This window comes from Camellia sinensis, chromosome 7 (genome assembly GCF_055761805.1).
Source record: "Camellia sinensis isolate YWXY chromosome 7, ASM5576180v1, whole genome shotgun sequence".
In the NCBI taxonomy this organism is placed as follows: domain Eukaryota; kingdom Viridiplantae; phylum Streptophyta; class Magnoliopsida; order Ericales; family Theaceae; genus Camellia; species Camellia sinensis.
In genome coordinates, this window is record NC_138967.1 from 50,422,989 (window position 1) to 50,446,829 (window position 23,841).

Sequence of the window (23,841 nt, forward strand, 5' to 3'; positions counted from 1 at the left end):
ATTTGTGTAGAGTTAGTACTCTTTTTTTTTGTAACCAAGTGTTGACTTGGAAAGTTGTAAGCCTATATGGCGTTTACTTTTATTGTCAACATGTAATACCTTTTGTAAGAATACTCTGATGGTTATAATATAAGAACTCTTTTACTTATCGTGAATGTATGCTGTGATGGATTTATTTTTGAGGGCGTTACATTATTGTTTTGACCATGCTATTATAACATTTGCCAATTGGAGATGGTCTAAGAGTTTCTCCAACGTTTACTCTATTTTTTTTTATTAAATTTGAATAAAAATTTAAGTAAAAATTTCATCTGATATCGTGCGTTCTAATAAAGTAATTTGGAATTTTGTCAAAACATTGGTCGACGGGGAGGACGACCAGAGGATGTCTGGGTTAATATGTGGGTTTGTAATTAATTGACTATTGGGATTGGTTTGTAATTAATTGACTATTGGGATTTTTGGAATGGTTTGGTTTACTAATAATTGTTAGTGTGTTTTTTAAAATTATTAATTATTTAGTGTTTATTGTTTATTTTTTATTCAATTGCTTTGGAACGGTTTTTTTTTTTTTTCTCCTGATCATTAGAATGTTTGCTTAACAGTCCTCTTGGTAAGTTAGGTAAGGAATGAAAGGAAAAGATTATGGTAGTGAGGAAAAGAAATAATGGCGGTTTCTCACATTATGTTTGGATGAACATGATAGAAAGAGGACTCTATTGGTGTTCTTTTTTCTTTTCTTTTTTTAATTTTTAATTTAGATGGATAATTTAGGTATTATAAAATTTTTACCTTTCTCACTAAATGGCACCAAGTTTGGTGAAAAATAGAACATGAGTTTTACAAGACTTCACTTTCTCTCAATTTCTTCCTTTCACATCATTTTGCCTTTCCTCATTCATCCAAATAAGTGACAATATTTTTGTTTCGTACCATTTCTTTTCTTTTATAGTCAAACCCCTCAATCCAATTGGGATATGGATTTGGTTTTATTTCTTTTTGGGTATTTGGTGTTTATAGTTTTCTTGGATTGGTTTTAGGAATTAATGGTGAAAACTGAAACTATCGCCCAGCAAAGCATTCCAAGCATTGATGATGGACTTTCAGTCGTAAAAGAGAGGAAAGTGTGTTCCCTTCTTCATAAGGGTATTGATTTAGCTAAAATTTCTTCAAGAATAAGTTCTATAGAACATATTAGGTGTGAAGATTGCAGAGAATGTGTGGTTGACAGGTGGGCAAGCAGGTGAAGAAGAATGGGGGACGTTCTGTGGACAAGACACCTGAGTCTAAAGCAGTTTGGGGGATTGGATTCCCAACAACCCCTCCAACCCATACAGTTCGGCATACCAGGCAAACTCATCATCCATTGGTTATCCAATTTGAAAACATTCTACTATGTTGGTGCTTCCCATGCGATACACTTATTCCAGTCAAAAAAATGGAGGAAAGTGGTGAACAGAAAGATCCGCTGTCAGATATTGTGAAACTGATGAAGGGGCAATCATTTCAAGGGGCCTCTGTTCAGTGGATGTTAAGGATTTTTATTTTGGGAGTGGCAGTATTATAAGTGAGATAAAATCAGAAAACACCATTATATAGTCAGTATGGAAAAAGTGGTTATGTGATCAAAGGCTTGATTAATCTTGGTAATACTTGCTTCTTTAATTCAATCATGCAGAATCTCTTAGTAATGGAGAGATTACAGAATCACTTCTTGGAATTGGATGAGTCTGTAGGTCCTCTTACCATTTGTTTAAAGAAGCTCTTTATTGAAACTAGTCGAGAGGCTGGCTTGAGAAATGTGATAAATCCAACATCCTTTTTTGGGTGTGTTTGTGCCAAGGCTTCCCAATTTAGGGGGTATCAACAGCATGACAGTCATGAGTTGCTTCGTTGTTTACTCGATGGGTTGTGTACTGAAGAGTTGAGTGCAAGAAAACAGACTATTTCTCTGGAAAATGGGATTCCCTCAAATCTGGGTCCTACTTTTATTGATGGCATCTTTGGGGGCCAACTATCCAGTACAGTTTCTTGTTTGGAATGCGGGCACTCTTCAACAGTGTTTGGGCCATTTCTAGATCTCTCACTTCCAGTTCCAACTAAGAAACCACCATCTAAAAGGGCCAAACCTATTTCTCAAGCCAGGAAACCAAAGCTGCCTCCAAAACGACGTGGAAGGATTCGTCCAAAGCTTAGAAGGGATGAAGATTCTGTAGCATCTGAAAGTGTTTTAGTTCCGTCAGCTGGTGGTTCATCTTCTTGCCAAGTAGAATCTACTGTGCATGTCAAAGAAAAAGTAGGAGATGCTTTGGTCGATTCTACACTGTTTGAATCCGTTGGCCCTGGTACAGTGGCAGATAAAAAGAGTTCAGTTTCATCAAATCTCTTGACTGTTGAAGAGTTTGAAAAGAATGCATTCCTCAAGAATGTCATGGATAAAACAGAGGCTTCAGTTGACAATTTAGAGAAGGATGAAATCAAGGAAAAAGCAGTAGACAGCTACATCCTAGATTCAGGTAAGTGGGGTTGAGGATAGTATTCAAAGTGCTCCATCAAGGGCAACAAATATGATACAAAACTTTCGAAATGGTAAACACATAAATATAAGCACGTCTTTGAATTCAATGCTGCACATAATGGAATAGTAGATCGGAATAATCGCGACTTTCAAATTAATGTGACAGAATTCTAACTAGAACTACATAATACAGGAGTATCGTACTTAATGATAATCTCAGAAAATATAAAGAACACAAACATAGATTTGTACTAAGTAGAAAACTTATACAGAAAACAAATTTCGTAAAATAATAATCTGCAACAATACTATCTGATTCTAATAAACAAAATCAAAAATAATAAAAAATTATGGTTAAAGACAACATAATAAGAAATAGAATCTAACTCAAACATAGATTCATGTAAAATCATATTTTAAATACATAATATACAAAATAAAATAACTAATGAATAAAAATTCTATTGGTAAAAAAAAAAAAAAAACAAAAACAGACGAACAAACAAACTAGAAAACATAGAATAAAATTCTGTATTGAAAACAGAATACATATACAACAAAATCCGGAAGAGAAAACTAACAATATGTATTTTTTGAAAAACATTATTATCCATTAAATAAAATTAATTGATGTTGCATACTTACTCAATATGACTTAATAGTCATAATCAAAATGATAGAACGTTAGTCTCAATGTTTTAGAAAACCAAATGGAGGTCTTATTCTTATAGTAATAGATATGCAGAACAGAAAAAGAATTCTTATAGTAATAATCAAAATGATATCTATCTAAACACAATATTTCAATGATTGTGTAGGACTTTTATGGTGTAAAATTTTGGGTTCAACTTTTATGGAAAGGAGTTTGATATCTTTGTGGTGTTTGATTAATTCCCCCCCCCCCCCAAAAAAAAAAAAAATTATGGGATTGTATGTTGATAAAAAAAAATGGGGGCTATATGTGATTAATAATGATTGTTGGGCTCGGCTTGATGGATTGATTGTTAGATTTTGTTGATTTTCTATCTATTATGGATTAGTGGTCTGTTTGATAATGTACATATTTCTCATAATGTAATTACTCTCCTTTCTATATAAAAAAAAAAAATCAAGATATTTCTCTATTATAACAATAAGTAATCTTAGGATAAATTATATTTTGTACACTGTGTTTAGCCATATTCATCCACATCTATATATATATATATATAAAGGGTGAATGAACAATATATTTGTTGAATTTATCTTATTTTTGTCTCTTATGAAAGGTTTTCTTTACCCTTGTATTTATTTATGTTCACCCACTAAGACTTCTATTATTACAAATCTTATTTTTTTTCTCTTATGAAAGGTTTTCTTTGCCCGCGTATTTATTTATGTTCACCCACTACGACTTCTATTATTACAAGACCATTGAATTTACTTTTCAACATTCTTCTTTTCCAATTCTGCATTCACACCACATGAATCAAGATATATATATATATATATCTCCAAACACAATATTTCAATGGCCGAGCCGAATTTCAAAATGATGGTTCAAACTCACACTCTCGGGTTGGGTTCGGGCTCGGGCCTAACCGGGCCATGTCCACTCCCAAGCCGCGGGCGGGTTACAGACTGCCTACAGGCTACAAGTCATTTTTACACCCTTAACTAGATGTAAGCTGAGTTCAATTAGAATTTATGAGTATTATTGAAGAAAACAATGGTGACTCGCAATTTTTAACTAGTGTTTAAATTTTGAATTATATAATAGTGATTTAAGAGGGAAAAAAACAAGAGACAAATATTCACAATAATATAAACTAAAATTTTATTTTTTCTTTAAATTGTTTTTTGTCTCTCTTTGAAAACGTATACTGAAATATAAGATTCAAATACATCCTTAATTAGACACGAATATAGAGATTTTCAAGTGGTCGGTATGACCAGCAGCCTCAATTAGAGAAAAGTCTAACAAGCTCCCATCTGTCATGTTGGAATTTTGGCACCAGAACACTTGTGGTATTTTTTATAACAAGTAAGCAAGTCAGATTCTATTTCTTATTATGTTGTCTTTAACTATAAATTTTGGTTATTCATGATTTTGTTTATTAGAATCTGATAATATTGTTGCAGATTATTATTTTACAAAATTTGTTTTCTGTATAAGTTTCTACTTAGTACAAATCTATGTTTGTGCTCTTATATTTTCAGAGATTATCATTAAGTACAATACTCTCGTATTATGTAGTTCTAGTCAGAATTCTATCAAATTAATTTGAAAGTCGTGATTATTCCGATCTAATATCCTGTTATGTGCAACATTGAATTCAGAGACGTGCTTATATTTATGTGTTTACCATTTGAAAGTTTTGTATCATATTTGTTTGCTTGTTTGGTCTGGTTTGTGCACCATTGAATTCAGAGGCGTGCTTATATTTATGTGTTTACCATTTGGAAAGTTTTGTATCATATTTGTCACCTTATTTGGTCTGGTTTGTGCAGCATTGAATTCAGAGACGTGCTTATATTTATGTGTTTACCGTTTGGAAAGTTTTGTATCATATTCGTTGCACTTGATGGAGCACTTTGAATACTATCCTCAACCCTACTTACCTGAATCTTGGATGTAGCTTTCTACCGCTTTTCCTTGATTTCATCCTTCGCTAAATTGTCAACTGATGCCTCTATTTTATCCATGACATTCTTGAGGAATGTATTCTTTTCAAACTCTTCAGCAGTCAAGAGATTTGATGAAACTGAACTCTTTTTATCTGCCACTGTACCAGGGCCAACGGATTCAAACAGTGTAGAATCGACCAAAGCATCTCCTACTTTTTCTTTGACAGGCACAGCAGATTCTACTTGGCAAGAAGATGAACCACCAGCTGACGAAACTGAAACACTTTCAGATGCTGCAGAATCTTCATCCCTTCTAAGCTTTGGACGAATCCTTCCACGTCGTTTTGGAGGCAGCTTTGGTTTCTTGGCTCGAGAAATAGGTTGGGCCCTTTTAGATGGTGGTTTCTTAGTTGGAACTGGAAGTGAGAGATCTAGAAATGGCCCAAACACTGTTAAAGAGTGCCCGCATTCCAAACAAGAAACAGTACTGGATAGTTGGCCCCCAAAGATGCCATCAATAAAAGTAGGACCCAGATTTGAGGGAATCCCATTTTCCAGAGAAATAGTCTGTTTTCTTGCACTCAACTCTTCAGTACACAACCCATCGAGTAAACAACGAAGCAACTCATGACTGTCATGCTGTTGATACCCCCTAAATTGGGAAGCCTTGGCACAAACACACCCAAAAAAGGATGTTGGATTTATCACATTTCTCAAGCCAGCCTCTCGACTAGTTTCAATAAAGAGCTTCTTTAAACAAATGGTAAGAGGACCTACAGACTCATCCAATTCCAAGAAGTGATTCTGTAATCTCTCCATTACTAAGAGATTCTGCATGATTGAATTAAAGAAGCAAGTATTGCCAAGATTAACCAAGCCTTTGATCACATAACCACTTTTTCCATCCAAACTAGTTACAGTGGTGTTTTATGATTTTATCTCACTTATAACACTGCCACTCCCAAAATATACATCCTCAACATCCATTGAGGCCCCTTGAAATGATTGCCCCTTTATCAGTTTCACAATATCTGACAGCAAATCTTTTTGTTCACCACTTTCCTCCAATTTTTCAACTGGAATAAGTGCATTGCAAGGAAAGCACCGGCATAGTTGAAGGTTTTCAAATTGGATAGCCAATGGAAGACGAGTTTGCCTGGCATGCCGAATTGCATGGGTTTGAGGGGTTGTTGGGAATCCAATCCCCCCCACATGAAAGATGGCTGTGAGAACCCGAATATAAAAATTAAGTAAATAATTAAATAATAATAATATTACAATCTCAAATATTTTGGTGGTGAATCCTAAAGTGTAAATTAAATATTTGGAAGTTCTTTTAATTAATTTTAAAACCTAAAATAAATTTATGGTGAAAGTATTTAATTTAGAGGCAAGATTTATTATAAAAAAAAATATATAGAGAGAGAAGGGTGTGACTTGAACTCTAGACCACAAGGTTAATATGTAAGACTCTTACTATTTGAGTTGCATATAACTTATATATATGTTTTGTATATTTATGTATTTATTTGACATATGTGTACTAGTATAAAATAAAATAAACCCAAACCCTACTCTATTATTTGTTCACTACATAGGGCAACAACACAGCAGCCACAGGAGAGGGTTTGAGAGAAGGAAAAAAAGAAGAAGATATTGCAATCAAAGAACTTTTGGGTGTGTTGTGTTGTGTGTGATCATCAAAGGTTAGCCCTCCTAGGTTCTGTTCTCTTCTTTCTTTGTTCTTTATCTTTACTCTATTATGATTTAATTCATTGATGGGGAGGTTGTAGGTGTATGTAATTTGTGTATATATATATACTGTTCAGAAATTTGAGGAGTTAAATTTATCTATAAAGAATGGATGTAATTCTTGGTCCAAAAAAATTCTGCACAGAACCACAAACTTTAAAAATCAAAAACCATACAAACGGATGAATTTTGAACTAAAATTTTTACAGTAGATTAACTACATATTCAATTACATATCTGAATTTTGTCATAATTTTTGGGAGTCAAAATCCATATAAACTAATGCGTTCAAATCTGTCCAAAAAACTAGTTTAAAACAGTAAATTCGGGAGTGTTGTTCTCATTGGTTATAAATTCGAAAATTATCAAATCAGCGTCATTAGAACCGGTTACGAGTCTAGTTGTTAGATTTTTGGCCTTGCATTGATTGCTCCTGTATACTAAGAGAACCATTAATTTATTTAAAGTGTTGCAGAAAACAGCCTGTTTGGGCATAATTAATTATAAATAATTATTTTGATAAGAAAATCAAATAAAACCAATTGGGTTTGAAACTTAGGATATATTAGTTGATATCTGGAGAGTTTTGGAATTTTTTGAAAGGTGTAGAGTGGGTTTTTAATTTTCAAAGTTAGTGAACAGTTCGGGGAAAACCTATTAAAAATTGTATTTTATCTCAAAGTCACATTTAATTAAGTTCCGACCGGAACCCATGTCTTGGGTGATTTTTGTAACGCCCTCAAAATAACAACAATAAACCCATCTAATAAGACATACATTTACATATAAACTAACCACATTCTTTCATTCATTAGAGTTCCATTACATAAGTATTACATGTTAACCTCATAACAAAATGCCCTACGGGCTTACAGCTTTCCAAGTTAACACTTGGTTACAACAAGAGTTCTAACTCGTTTACACATTAAGCCCTTGGCTTGAAATTACATGTAATACATCAACAGTAAAACGACATAACTATGTCCGCCACTAGCCTCCCAGCTATGTCCTTGGAGGTGGCATGCTTCCTGCACCTGAAAATAATATTCCCATATAGGGTGAGCCACAGCCCAGTAGAAATACACTAAACCAACCATGGACAATGACTAAAACATTAGCAATTGATAGTTGGTCAACACTGATTCAATCGCATAAATTACATATTTATGTCAACGACTTACAAGTCCCAATTACTTTTCATTTTCCCTTTTTCAACAGATAAGCATGCTAGCTCTATCATCATTTCCATAGATATGTATAAAAACTATATCTCACATTCAGATAAGCATAAAAGCTATATCCACATTCTCAACAGATATGTATATCAACAATATCCACAGATAAGCATACAAGCTGTATCCACACTCCACAACAGATATGTATATCAACAATATCCACAGATAAGCATACAAGCTGTATCCACACTTCACTTCACAAAGATAAGCATATGAGCTCTATCTTCACTTCTCTAGACAAGCATATGAGCTCTGTCTACGGAGTACATCCCCTATCTCCTCCAAATACCTATCCGGTTTAGAGGTACATCCCCTATCTTCCCCTAAACCGCGGAGTACATCCCCTATCTCCTCCTCTATACATAACGTATATAAACACATTGGTTCTATATACAATCACACAATACACACAATTAATGTATTCTATCAACCGTCAAGTTCCATGACACATTCCATTGATTAGTTTCAGTTTACCTAATCATCATACATTGTCTACAACAATCACGACTATCCTCCACCGATAGCCCAAAGCAGTTATTTCTAAGACAGAAAATAAATGCACAATTGGATATTCAATCAACATTTCATTTCCTCATTTCTCATCAATTAATTATCCCAATTAATTAAACAATGCAATTAGACCATTTTCCATAATTACCATTTCAATCCTTAGGTCCCATTTTCTTCAATGATTCAGCAATCATTCCATTTTTTTTCATGATAAACATGCATCTAGGTTTATTATGAATAAAACCCCAACTTTTGTATAATTGCACAAAAGCCCCAAACTTTCACAAAATTACCAAACCAAGCCCAACATCTCAAAATACCAAAATTTAAAGACAAAACCCATAGAGAGGAGTAGGTTATCCCTACCTCGAAGTTTAAGCCACAAAGGAGATGAAGACTCCAAGATCAACTTGCTCCAAATCCAAACTTTTTCAGATTAAATCGAAGCTCTCAACGCCCTCTATCTTTTTAACAAAGGCCCTAGGCTAGATTCACACCTTAGGGAGGTCAAATCTTAGAGAGAGTGCAAGTTTAGAGAGAGAGAGTGTCGGATTAAGGGTTTGCTCAAAGAAAAGAAGTGAAAAAGTGATGTTTTAGACGCTGCTGTCCGCTGATATAAAACACGCTCGCTCGAGCGAAGGATTGGTCGCTCGAGCGACCAGACACAGAAAACTCTCGCTCGAGCCAAGAAGTTCTCGATCGAGCGAAGAAAAACCCAGACCGCTCGAGCCACGAAAATCTCGCTCGAGCCAGAAACTACAACTCTCAGGTCCAGAACCGGGGCAACACTACTCTCGCTCGAGCTACAAACTCCTCGCTCGAGCGAAGGACCAAAAATCTGGGCAGCAACACTAGGCTCCCAAACACAACCAACCTGTAACAAACCTGCCCAACACATCCTATAACTCAAATACAAAGTAAGAAAGGATGTAAACAAGATAATAAACAACTATCAACATCCACGGACACATGTCCGGATCACTGTACAACAAGGGTAAACCCGGGATCGCTATAATTTTAGACCTTAAAAAACATGAATTTAGGTAATATTTAAGAGTAACGGTGAGTTGGGTTGAGCCATGTTAGTGCGCTTTAGTTGAGGTTACTTAGTTCCTATTCTTTAGTAGTTTTAAATTAGTAGTGACGTGTAGTTTTTATACTTGGTTCAGAGCACTAGTTGGACTTTTATACTCTATTCGAGGATTACATTATTTTTTTTTCAGGTGAATAGTTTCATGCTACATATTTTTATAAATGTACCCCTACCCTGAACTGTTGGAAAATTAAATTGTTGTTTCAGAACTAAACTGTTTTGATAAATTATTATATTATCAATGAAATCAAATTATTCCTGAAACATGTGTGAACTTGGCATACTGTAAACTATTTGTTTTGGTCTCATGTTTATAATAATGAACTACCATGTTTTGTGAAACTGATGTGTATTGATTATTGGGACCATTTATGTATTTAGTCCAGGGAAATTATTCCACTGTGTGTAGTGACTCTGGCCACTAGGGAACAGATTCGGGTTGGGCCATGATGACTCTAGTGCTCAACGATTGTAAGGAAAAGACCTAGGTTAAGCTAGGTGACCTTCAATCGAATCATCTTCAAGAAAATGTCCGGGTTGCCACCCTGAGGATGACTCTTTGTTCGATATTGGATCCAACGGAGCTTATAGCCTTGAGAACTGTGTGGCATGTTACTTGTTATTTCTTAGTACCCAGAAAATTATTGGTGTTCATGTTATAATTTGTTTTAAGTGAAAAATGTCATTTATCATGTTCTCGAGAGACATGAGTATTTTAACTGTTGAACTGTGGAACCTTCTTTTTTAAACAGATTCTCTTTACCAAACTATATGCCAATCTAGTTTCTGTGATATGTATCTTATTTTGGAATTGATCCCTATTTTCAAAACTGTATATACTATCCATGTTGCTACTCACTGAGCTATCATCTGACTTAGTTGTTTATCATTTCCAGGTGTTAGAAGGACTTAGAGTGGACTTGTGGCGTAGTGGGGACTCGATTGCATGGACCTCTAGGACATTCATTTATTTAGTTTTAGCTTGTTATGTCGAGTTTTGTGCATACATTGTGGTTAGGTTTGATTTGGAATTATTTTATTTTGTGGGCAGTTTGTGTCCCATTTAGTATATATTTTTGGAAGTTGGTTGTGGTTGGTTTTACCATTTATACTTGTGACATGTCAGTGGATTGGGTTTTGATTTATTTATTTATGAGTTATCGTCACATTTATTCTTTGTGATTTTGGGTTCGTGTTTAAGGCTTACGTGTGCCTTGGGCTTAGTCCCTGTGGGCCACGGCCGGTCATGCTCGGAGTTGGGGTGTGACAATGACCACATTCCAAACAAACCCAAATTGCTTTAGACTTGGGTTTCTTGTGCACAGAACCTCCCCCTTTCTTCTTCACCTGCTTGCCCCTTCCCTTACTTGCCCGCCTATCAACCACACCTTCTCTACAATCTTCACACCTAATATGTTCTATAGAATGTATTCTTGAAGAAATTTTAGCTAAATCAATACCCTTATCAAGATGGGAACACACTTTCCTCTCTTTTACAACTGAAAGTCCATCATCAGTGCTTGGAATGCTTTGTTGGGTGACAACTTCAGTTTTCTGAGAAAGGGTAGAAACTCACTTCTCTGTATAACCACTTCGGGCTTTCTTCTTAACTTTTTTCGCCATTAATTCCTAAAACCAATCTAGGAAAACTATAAACACCAAATACCCAAATAGAAATAAAACCAAATCCAAATCCCATTTGGATTGAGGGGTTTGACTATTAAAGAAAATAAATGGTGAGAAACAAAAATCTTATCACTTATTTGGATGAATGAGGAGAGGCAAAATGATGTGAAAGGAAGAAATTGAGAGAAAGTGAAGTCTTTTAAAACTCATGTTCTTTTTTTCACCAAACTTGGTGCCATTTAGTGAGAAATGTAAAAATTTTATAATACCTATCTAAATTAAATATTAAAAAGAAAAAAGAACACCAATAGAGTCCTTTTTCTATCATGTTCATCCAAACATAATGTGAGAAACCGCAATTATTTATTTTTCTCACTACAATAACCTTTTCCTTTCATTCCTTACCAAACTTACCAAGAGGACTGTTAAGCAAACATCCTAATGATCAGGAAAAAGAAGAAGAAAAAAAAACCGTTCCAAAGCAATCCAATAAAACAATAAACAATAAACACTAAATAATTAATAATTTAAAAAAACAGCTAACAATTATTCGTAAACCAAACCATTCCTAAAATCCCAGTAGTCAATTAATTACAAACCCACATATTAAAACAGAAGGGAAAAAAATACAAAAAAGCATAATCACGTCAAACAATCAAAACAAGAGATACACTCAACAACCCAATCCAATTATTCCACCAATACATACAAATATTTGAAAAAAAATAAAATAAAACACATCAAAGATTTGTGTTTGGAAGATACCCAGATGATTAAAAAGAACAAAATATTCACCTCAAAATCTGATATTGCTTGAACAATCTCTGATGGATTCTCAGAAAGAAACTGGTGTTCGAAGATTAGGATCTAAAGAGAACGGTATTGAGCTGTGTTAGTGTCAGTGGAGTGTGCATTTTAAGGGTTTGGCGCACCCTCATGGTCTCTACTAGTGCTCTCTCCTTCTCTCTCTCAATGGGGGCAGGAGAGTGAAACAGAGAGGAGGTGGAAGTGGAGGTAAGAGTTAAAAAGAGGAACAGGGTTTTATTAAAATGGAAAACCCTCCTCAAATCCCAAACAAAAGTAAACTACATTTGTTTTGTTTTTGTTTTTTTTATTGAAAAAAATTCACTTTATCTAAGGATTTGGTATCAAATACTCTGCCAATTAGGACAGTGTAAAATACTGATCAATTTGTTAAAATCATATCGATTTGTATAAATTCGTACCGCTTTATTCGTTAATCGCGGTTTAAACTTTAAAATTTATAATCCACCATCAAAACCGTTCCGCTCCGCTATAATTAATACATATATATTTTTAACATATAATGAAATATCAAAGTAAAAAATGAATATGAGAGAGATTTAAGATATGAAAAATATTATTTAAAATTAGGTTGTATTATATATATGAAAAATGTAACGCCCCGAAATAATACAACATGAAACACCCACATTAACCAACATTCACCCAATAAATAATGTCATAACTCCAACCTTTACATAATATACCATCGATGTTTGTACATTTAAGAATATAGAGGTACATGAATCTACAGCATGTGAAGTATCTAATCTCAACACAAATAAAATGCCCCTAAGGGCTTACATCTTCCAACGCAATAGCTCGGTTACACAAAATGGTCTCTCGGAACCATACACATTAGCTTTTGGCTTACAAAAATATCACAAAAAATGGAAGAGCAAGGCTACTCTTCATCAAAACATATCCACGCCCTTAGCCCGGCGGAACCACCACATCTTAACCTACACCAAATCCTATAGGGATGAGCATAGCGCCCAGTAGAGAATTCTAACAAAGTATATACAGTTATGCGATTCTCAATCAAAATAATGCAAATGCTAATGCTATGCCATGCTCTTTTAAAGACATTTCATTTCATGCTTTTCTTAAAGATTTCTATTTTTCAACAAAAGCTTGCAGTCTCAACACATTTCAAAAACTTCCAATTTTAACCAACAGGGGTGGTAAATATGACATTGGCAATCCCTAGGCTGGTGTTTGCAAGTAGACTCTGTGAGTACTACCAAACTGTCATTTTTACCAGGATTAACCGAAAAGCTCGACACCTATCCGCGTAGTTTTCTAGTCTTTCACCAAGGACACTCAGACTAACTTATCAAATCATCTACACCCCCTGTCCGGACTTACCACCGTATTTACCCCATACACATTGCCATAGTTATTAATACAACATCACTTTCTTTCATGAAATAAAATATCTTCAATCAAAATTTACAATGCAAAAATAATAATTGAATGCATATGCAATGCAATGATTTCTCATGACAACATTTCTCAATCATAACATTTCTCTATTCAAGTAACATGACAACAATATTGAATAAATACATTTCTCATTTTCTTTCTTCAATGTTATTTCACAAAATAACATATATACCTTCAACTCATAACAATTCCCGCAATCCATGGCACGTACCAATTTCCCATTCCTCAATCATGCATGCTCATGTATTATATAATAACTTTATAAATAGTTTCTCATTTTCAAAGTCTCTACAATAACATCAACAATCACATTTTTCCATTAGCTCTTCTCATTACTCTTTCCCAAGATAACCATATGTTATCTACACTTAGCCACAATTTCACTTTTCACAATTCTTAGCAATATAGTCTCATCAATACAATATGTAATGTTTTTCAAACATTAATTGTCACAATCCATAATGCACCACAATTATCGTCTTCTACTTAAATATTTCCATACATTCAACAATAGTTTAAAAATAAGTCCTCCACTCTTTTATACAATGAAAATTATCATTTATTTATATCACATTGTGAAATCCATGCTCATTTACTTATTTAAACACAAGAAAAGAAGGATTACATAGTTTTCCTCATGTTTTCAAAAAAAACCCTAAATTTCTAGGGTTCTTTCTCAAAACCCAAAACACCTCCCATTTTCATGTGAAAGCTCATCAAATCATTTTTTTTTTATATCATAGGAAAAAGGCTTCAAGGATCACTTAGAACATTTAAATTTTAGATCCTTATTTAAAAAAAAAAAAATCTCAACATTGTTCATCTCTTTTATAAAATCTATCATACACTTCAATCTCAACTCATGTTGTCTAAAATTTCAAGAAAATCTCTAAATGAACACATGATAGAGTTTGTTTTACCGAAATCATCAATCCCTTGAGTCACCAAACCCATTTTCAAAATTTCCAATAAGAGTTACAAAATCAACTAAAAATTTATATAAATATATATAAATCAAAAGAAAACCCTCTAGGATTTATAAAGGAGTTAAGGTACAACCCACATTTAAAACACTCTATATTTTTGAAACACAAGATTGAAATCAACAAGGAACTAGAAGAAAACTCTTAAAACCATCATCAAAATAGCAAAACTTGTATATATAACTCAAGAATGTCCCTACCTCAAACTTGGAAGAGAAGATGAGCAAAAAGGTTGAAACTCCAAAGTTGTCGAAACCAACTTCTACTTGGATCAAAACGAAGCTCTTGACGAGATCTACAATCTTTCTCAAAGGAGCAAGGCAAGAAGATGCTTCCAAGAGAGTAGATCTAAAGATTTTTGAGTGAAAAGTGCTTTTTGAGAAAGAGAGAGAGGGCCTCACGGTTTAGAGGGAGAAAAGAGGAGAAGAAATAAAGAAAAGGGTTGAGTGGAAGCCTATTTATAGTACTAGGTCAAAGTAAAATAAAGTCCCAAAGTCAACCCAAAAGACCAAGTCAAAATCCCTAAAAGTTGAACCCAAAATCAGACTAAAAATCTGGAGAAAAGTTCGCAGGTGTCGACCCTTGCAGCATAGGTGTCGACCCTTATGAAGAAAATCTTGAACTTTTTGTTTGATAGCAACATAGGTGTCGACCCTTACAGCAGAGGTGTCGACCCTTATGAAGAAAAGCTGGAACACTAAGTTTGACTGCACAGCAGGTGTCGACCCTTCCTCTGGCAGGTGTTGACACCAAAAATGCAATGAGCAAAATCAGCACAAGGGTCGACCCTTCCTAGATTGGTGTCGACCCTTGCGGCCAACCTAAAGAGAGGTGTCGACACCACCAAGACCGGTGTCGACCCCAGAACATGATTTTCAAGTTTCCAAATAACTTTTCAATGCAAACAAGCGTGAACGAGCAATCCCAACAAGTTTAAATTAATTTACACACCTCCAAAACTAAGGTACAACAACACTAAAAATTTTTAAAATAAAATAAAGGATTCAAATGCACTTCCCAAAAGCTTTGAAAAGGGTACAAGTGCTACAAAAAATATTATGCAAATTAGTGTTATATATTTTGCAAAGGCTTGATAATTGGTTAAAATATTTTTCAATTCACCAATCTGCCCAAAACCACTCAAACTGCAATTTGCCAATCCGCTCAAATCGCAATTTGCCAATCCGCTAATCCGCCATTGTAGTTATAATTTTACTCTCAAACCGCCCAAACCACACCGCGCACACCTCTACTGCCACCGTTCATATCACTTTTATTTTTATGAAAATAAATTAAAAAAATATTTTTTGTGATTTTTTTAAAATATAAATTATTTATTATAGTAGAAAGTTTAGGAACCTAGATTTTGATCAAAAATGGATTGTGGGGTAGAGATTGAAATTTTATATTGTGGGGTCTATGTGTAGAATGAATCTGAATCACATATTGATATTTCTCAATAAATTTTGAATATATTATTATGGGTTTATAGTATTCCTCTTATTATAATTTAAAAATTATATTATGCTTTTTCAAGTCTCTAATTACATAACAAATAACTCTTTTATTAATAAATTATTAAGTCAAATAATAGTTTTTAATAATATTATAAATATAATTTAATTAATAATTCTTGTAATTCTATTGTTGTATAAAAGAGTAGTTATAAATTTTATTTTATTTTATTAATTATGTTAAAGAGAAAAATTTAACAAGGGGATAATTGTAATTTTCAGAATTACATGAACAATTTTTATTTTAAGCAAACCCCAAAGATGTATTTATAATTTATCCTATGTAGTATATATACCTCATTTTGTGGTATCTGTTTCTTGTAAGTTTAGGATAATACTATACCATATGGAAGTTATAGCATTTCTTAGTTTAATTACAACAAATATAGTAACTCAATCATATGATAGTCATAATTTAAAAAAATAAAAAATAAAAAAAGTTATAATCAAACACCATATAAAATAATATCATAACTAACATTATAATGAGTCATAACTAACACTATAATATGTTATAACCAAAGACCATAAAGGTTGTAACCAAAAGTGCATGTGGTATATATTCTAAGGGGGGTGTACCATAGAATTTCTTGTAAGTTTAACAACATATGATTTGGCTTGCCATTCAATGTCAAACTAGTTTGAATGGTTTAGTTTGTTTTGATAATCTTTGCACACACCTCTTTTATTGATGTAATTCAAATGGCTTGTTCATTGTTTTTCACCAATAAAGTTTTTTCTTTTACTGATAAAAAAAAAAAATTCATATTACTAGACACATAAATAAATTATATTAAACTTAAATTATCAATTTTATAAAATAAAATGCAAGTATTCATTCATTCATCGATATTAGATAATGTTAACTTTTTGCACAAAATAATTTTTATTGCAAGTTTTACCAGATGAACGGTTCAAATGATCTTTGTGAGCCTAGAGTGGGATCCATAAAATAAAATATGAAGAAATATAGAGATTAGTGGTATGAAGAAAAATCATTCTCATATACTCTATGTAACGCCCTCAAAACAATAACATTAAACCCATCAAATAAGACCTGCATTGACATATGAACTAGCCACATTCTTTTATTCATTAGAGTCTCATTACATAAGTATTACATGTTAACATCAAAACAAAATGCCCTACGGGCTTACAGCTTTCCAAGTTAACACTTGGTTACAACAAAAGAGTACTAGCTCGTTTACACATTAAGCCCTTGGCTTGAAGTTACATGTAATACATCAAAAGTAAAACGACAAAACTTGTCCGCCTCTAGCCTCCCAAGCTATGTCCTTGGAGGTGGCATGCTACCTGCACCTGAAAATGATATTCCCATATAGGGTGAGCCACAGCCCAGTAGAAATACACTAAACCAACCATGAACAATGACTAAAATATTAGCATTTGATAGATGGCCAACACTGATACAATCACATAAATCACATATTTATGTCATACGACTTATGAGTCCAAGTTTCCTTTCATTTTCCCTTTTTCAACGGATAGGCATATAAGCACTAACCACATTCTCAACAGATATGTATAACAACAATATCCACATCTATATAATAAGGGAGGAAGGTTTTTGAAAATGTATCAAAATGTATATGAGATACATTTTGATCCAATGACTGAGATCAATTCTAAGAATATATTAACGGTACAGATCATAATAAAAGACAAAGGTTTTTTAAAATGTGAGATATATTCCCGCTCAAATATCTATCTCCCTCAGCCTTCCACCTATCCACGTCTCTCTTTTCCTTTCTGTTCTCACCCACGTCTCTCTTCCTCAGCCTTCCACCTACCGACGTCTCTCTCAGCCTTCCCTCTTTATCTCTTTCTCCCTCTCTGTTCTTCTTCTTTCCGCTTCTCCCTCTTTGTCCTTCGCCGCTGCTCATCATCACCATAGCCGGAGAGTGACACAGAAATCGCCATGAAAGCTCTGCTTAATTCGGACTCAACTACCATCTCCCCCATCAATCCTCGAAACCACCACCACCATTTGATTCGACGGAAAGCTCGGTTCACTGCGAAATCTGTGATTGATTCTGCCACGATTGATCAACTAGGGATTCCGGAATCCGATTTCTGAAATCCGGCAGTTTCGACTTCGTATCGGAGCTCCAAGTTTCAGAAACCCAATCAGACTGTGTTGGAAGCTCAAGCCAAGGTCTGCAACTAGGGCTCTCACTGGAGAACAAGCTTTCAAGGTTTTGGACACCATTTTGAGATCAGGTCAATAAATCTCTCTCTCTCTCTCTCTCTCTCTCTCTCATACCTTTTTGTTCAATTTTATTTATCAATTTGTAGTTCAATACACTCCACTTTACTTATATATATCTCTATATCATTCCAAATGCTTCTGGGAATTTGAATGTTTCTTAATTAGCTCATTTTGACAAATTTCAATTGTTTGCGAAATTCACTCTTACTTATGTTAGAGGCTGCATGGCTCAATAATAAGGGCATAGTTGAGCTCAGTAATCTTTTGTTTTTGGGATAAGATTGAGAGCTAAGTAATTAATGAATCACTTTAGCAGAATGCCATTAATTTCAGGTTAGCAGTGTGTTTTTGTCTACCCATTTTCCAGAATTTCAAATTCAGTAAACTCCGTGTGGATATAAAAGAAAATCCACATGTGAATGGAGGTTGAGACTTTTTATTATTTTTTTATTTTTTATATTTATAAATGCTTTGCAAACAAAAGTGGAAGCGAATGTGTAAATTGTAAATTGTACTTGCAGTGTGGAATGCCCAACAATGTTGGGGATTTGGAGAAGCAACAACAATGTTGGGGATTGACTGAGAATGAGGCACGGGCATACACTAGCAACAATATTTTGTTAATTGGTGAATTTGGGTTTTTTTTTTTTTTTTTGGCAGGGGAATCCGATTGATTGGGTGAGTACGCATAGATATCATCACCAGTTTTGTGATTCTGAGAGAGACCCACATAGCCCTGTTGAAGGGTTTTGGTTTAGTCACATTAGTTGGCTCTTTGCTATTGATACTGTCATTGAAAGGGTATGAATTTGACTCTCTGTTTCTCTCTTTCTCTTTCATTTCAGACAAACACATGGTGTGCATGTTTTTGCTGATCAATGTAATGGGGCATTTGCAGTGTGGAATGCACAACAATGTTGGGGATTTAGAGAGCAGCCATTCTATAGGTTTCTACAGAGGACTTATGTTGTACATCCAATTGCACTTGCAGTTCTGCTCTATGCAATGGGAGGACTTCCTTCATTGTTTGGGGAATGGTAAGCAGAATTATCTATCTGTCCTTTTAACAAAAAATCTAACAACACAGAAACCGATCAAAGAATCAGACAAAACATTTTCACACATCAGAAATCGATCAAAGAACCAATGTGAGATGGTTGTGTTAAGTTCTGTGATCGGTTTTTGTCTTCATAGAAGACCTACCCCTTTCAAAGATTATTTTTGAATTATTGTTCCACAATAAAACATGATTATTACATATGATAGGCAAGACTCCCTCTCCTTAGGCTGCAGCCTCCGATGTACCAAAAAAATTGCCCTATTCACCATGCCTTCATCCATTGTATCAGTATATTCATTTGACACCACTAATTTTAATTGATTGGTCGTTGTGTTGTCACATTCAGTTCTTGATATAAACACAAAAACCAATCATAGAATCAGATACAAAATACACATGAATAAACAAATTTTTACAAAGTTTGTTACCGTGGTCTACTTTTAAAAAATCTTATATGTTCATATATATTTTGTGTCTGATTTATGTGTTCGTGGACTAATTGTATCACATTTTGATTTTCTTTCTGGCTATTCAACTAGAAGTATAACTTATAATAAATCTCATAATCAAAGTATAACTTATAATAGGATTATAGGTTATGTTTGATTTTGTAATTATGAATATATTGAAATTGAGTGCACCAGTGTGGTAATATTAGCTAATTGAGATTAAATATATAAAAATTTCATAACATCTTTTATTATATAAAATGCGAGTTTGTTATTTTTGTAAAATGAGATTAATAAAGTCCAATTCCATGGCATCGAATTAACAACTCACCTCTTTTATGAGAACGTTAATTTCACTATTGAAAGGATTTTTAATCCTACAACACTACTAATCTCATAATTTTTTTTTTTACTAATAAATATAATTAACGTAAAACTCAAAAATTACTAATTCAATTTTTCTCATCAAACATGACTGTAATGTAATTACTGAGTTGTCCAATTCACATACTATAAGATTGAAAACCCTAAGCCTTCACAATAGTGCAAATAGATACACTTTTTAGGGACATATAATAATAGTAATAAAAAAAAAGAGAAATTACATTCACTTCCGAGATTTGGGAAAATATAGTTATATTGACTTCTTTTAAGATTTTAATTCTTATAATAGTTACATTATTTTTTATCAATAATTCGTTAGTGTATAAATAAAAAAATAATATTGACATATCTTTTCAACTAAAATGTATATTTTGATTACTATATTAACTAGCATATCACCCGTGCTATATACAAGATAAAATAAAAGTATGATAATTATATTTAATTTTTTTGTATTTTGTTTGTCGTAAATAAAATTTTATATCCCAAATGTCCCAAATAAATTTATATCCCAAATAAATTTTTGTATTTTGTTTTTGAAAATGTCCCAAATGTATCAGAGATACATTTGGTTTTAAGGGCCAAGATGAATCCTGAGTTCATATACATTTAGATCAACGGTCTATATGACCAATTGAGGTGGTGTTTTAAATTTTTTCCTAGCTGCTGGAATAGTGGAGGTACTCCTCAAAGAATTTATTTTTGTTGTGTGCAGAACAAGAATCATGGCAAAAGATGCAATAGCCCTAATGGATCATTTGGGTTGGAGAAAAGCCCATGTTTTCGGCCATTCAATGGGTTAGTCCATGACTCTTATCTCCATTGAAATTGTTATCTTACTCTTTAACACAAATTTGAACTCATGGATGCATAATGCTGGCTCTAGATTTTATATAATGGGTTGCATACTTATTGTTTATCATGATAATTGAGTTAATTACTTTTAGTTGTCTTATACTTTTAGTTGCATACTTATTTTATATAATCTGTTTTTATTTTGGACGAAACTAGCTCCAATGTTTAATATCTGTAGTTATATTTGTTTCCCGTGTATCTTTGTGATTAATTTTATGATTAGTTTCAAATATTCATGGATTTGGGTGATTTCTCTTGGTGGTGATTTTCTTTGATATATACATGAGGGGTTTCAGAGGTATTGAATCTATGCTTGGATTGTTTATTTATGTTAAGGGTTATGGGTATTGATCTGACGGGAACCCAATTTTGAAGATCCAACAGTCACTTCTTTCATTTGACGATCCGGATTTTCTCAAAACTTCACTGTTTTGTTGGGTTTAACTTCTGATTAAGGGCGTATGAGGGGTTTCGTAGGTATTGAATCTATGCTTGGATTGTTTATTTATGTTAAGGGTTATGGGTATTGATCTGACGGGAAAAAAATGATTCTTTGTTTGTAATTTTGTTGTGTGATCTGTTTTTTTGAAAGGTTGATGCTAGGTTTGTTGGACATGCATTCTAAATGAGAAATGGTTTTTATTTGGTTTAATTATCATGTTTTATGAGTTCTGAGTGCGTTTACCAGATCCCTATTTTTCTACTATTTTCTATCACTTTCTCGCGATTTCTTGGGCTGTTCTGCATTCCCTATTTTTCTACTATTTTCTGTCACATTCTCGCGATTTCTTGGGCTGTTCTGCATTCTCTCTATCGGGCTGTGAATGGGTTATTTTACGGTTGTGAACAAGTTATTCAAATGTTGGTTTCAGGTTATTCAAACAATCTGCTCTATTTTCATTTTGTCTCTATGGTTTAAATTGATGTTGTATGGTTTAAATTGATGTTGGCTGCTATGATATACCTAATGGGTTCTTCCAGATTTGATTGTCCCAATATTGCATGTTAAAATTCAATGTATAAAGAGAAATAGAGAATTGTATTATTGATTGATTGATTTTATGAATTACAAATGTGAGGGGCTCCTTATATAGGAGATATAGGTGTAGTGGAGTAGGTGGTGGTAGGTGTAGTAGGTGGAGTAGGTGATAGGTTTTAACAGCCCCCCGCAAACTCAAGGGGGATAGGAACTAACCAACTTGAGTTTGGAGAGAGTAACAAAACAAGAAAATACATAAAAATAAAAGAGGATAGGAGACACTGTATGGTCGTGTCAGACCGTTGGTGAAGGCACTGTATGGTGGTGTCATAACGTTGTAGAGGACACTGTATGGTGGTGTCATAACGTTGTAGAGGACACTGTATGGTTGTGGCAGACCGTTGTAGCAGATAAAGTCTGGACAGTTGACGAGGTCATGCCGGACCGATGTAGATGCTAACCGGAATCAATGTCGGGACAGTTTTATGTGGTCATGCCGGACCGTTGGAAAAGCTAACCGGAATCAATTGCGGGACAGTTTATGGAGTCATGTCGGACCGGTGGAAAAGCTAACCGGAATCAATGTCGGGACAGTTTATGGGGTCATGTCGGACCATTGGAAAAGCTAACCGGAATCAAAGTCGGGACAGTTTTATGTGGTCATGTCGGACCGTTGTAAAAAGTCGCACTCTCAAAAGGTGTGCCCAATCTTTCAAAAGGTGTGCCATCAAAAGGCGTGCCCAATCCATAAAAAGGTGTGCCGGACATGATGGTGAGACGCGTGACTACCTTGGCTTGCGCGCCCGTTTTGTCGTCTGGCATCAAGTGGCGCGCGATGCGCGTATCAGCCCTGGCTATTTAAACCAAGGTTGAGGCGGAGGCTGTGCAAACCAGTCTGAAACCTCTGAACATTGGCATTCTGAAACACTCTGTAAAAATTCTGTAACCAACCCTTCTCTAAAACACTCAGCAACCCATAACATGGCCTCTTCTTCCCGTCCAGTCAGACCGTTGGTGAAGGCACTGTATGGTGGTGTCATAACGTTGTAGAGGACACTGTATGGTGGTGTCATAACGTTGTAGAGGACACTGTATGGTTGTGGCAGACCGTTGTAGCAGATAAAATCTGGACAGTTGACGAGGTCATGCCGGACCGATGTAGATGCTAACCGGAATCAATGTCGGGACAGTTTTATGTGGTCATGCCGGACCGTTGGAAAAGCTAACCGGAATCAATTGCGGGACAGTTTATGGGGTCATGTCGGACCGTTGGAAAAGCTAACCGGAATCAAATGTCGGGACAGTTTATGGGGTCATGTCGGACCGGTGGAAAAGCTAACCGGAATCAATGTCGGGACAGTTTATGGGGTCATGTCGGACCATTGGAAAAGCTAACCGGAATCAAAGTCGGGACAGTTTTATGTGGTCATGTCGGACCGTTGTAAAAAGTCGCACCCTCAAAAGGTGTGCCCAATCTTTCAAAAGGTGTGCCATCAAAAGGCGTGCCCAATCCATAAAAAGGTGTGCCGGACATGATGGCGAGGCGCGTGACTACCTTGGCTTGCGCGCCCGTTTTGTCGTCTGGCGTCAAGTGGCGCGCGATGCGCGTATCAGCCCTCGCTATTTAAACCAAGGTTGAGGTGGAGGCTGTGCAAACCAGTCTGAAACCTCTGAACATTGGCATTCTGAAACACTCTTTAAACATTCTGTAACCAACCCTTCTCTGAAACACTCAGCAACCCATAACATGGCCTCTTCTTCCCGTCCAGCTACACAGAACATGGCCTCCTCTTCCC

The 23,841-nt window shown here is 34.7% G+C and overlaps 3 pseudogenes across 1 annotated transcript; 2 read left to right on the forward strand and 1 right to left on the reverse strand.

Moving 5' to 3' along the window:
* The first annotated feature begins 1,046 nt into the window (after positions 1-1,046).
* LOC114276376 (ubiquitin carboxyl-terminal hydrolase 2 pseudogene) lies at positions 1,047-5,136 on the forward strand (annotated as a pseudogene).
* A 4-nt stretch (positions 5,137-5,140) lies between these two features.
* On the reverse strand, positions 5,141-12,280 carry LOC114276374 (ubiquitin carboxyl-terminal hydrolase 2-like; annotated as a pseudogene). The gene is made up of 3 exons (XR_014336718.1): positions 12,137-12,280; positions 10,984-11,432; positions 5,141-6,348 (listed from the first exon to the last, which is right to left on the reverse strand). The product of XR_014336718.1 is annotated as a ubiquitin carboxyl-terminal hydrolase 2-like (transcript).
* A 6,662-nt stretch (positions 12,281-18,942) lies between these two features.
* LOC145795793 (palmitoyl-monogalactosyldiacylglycerol delta-7 desaturase, chloroplastic pseudogene) lies at positions 18,943-19,359 on the forward strand (annotated as a pseudogene).
* Positions 19,360-23,841: the final 4,482 nt, after the last annotated feature.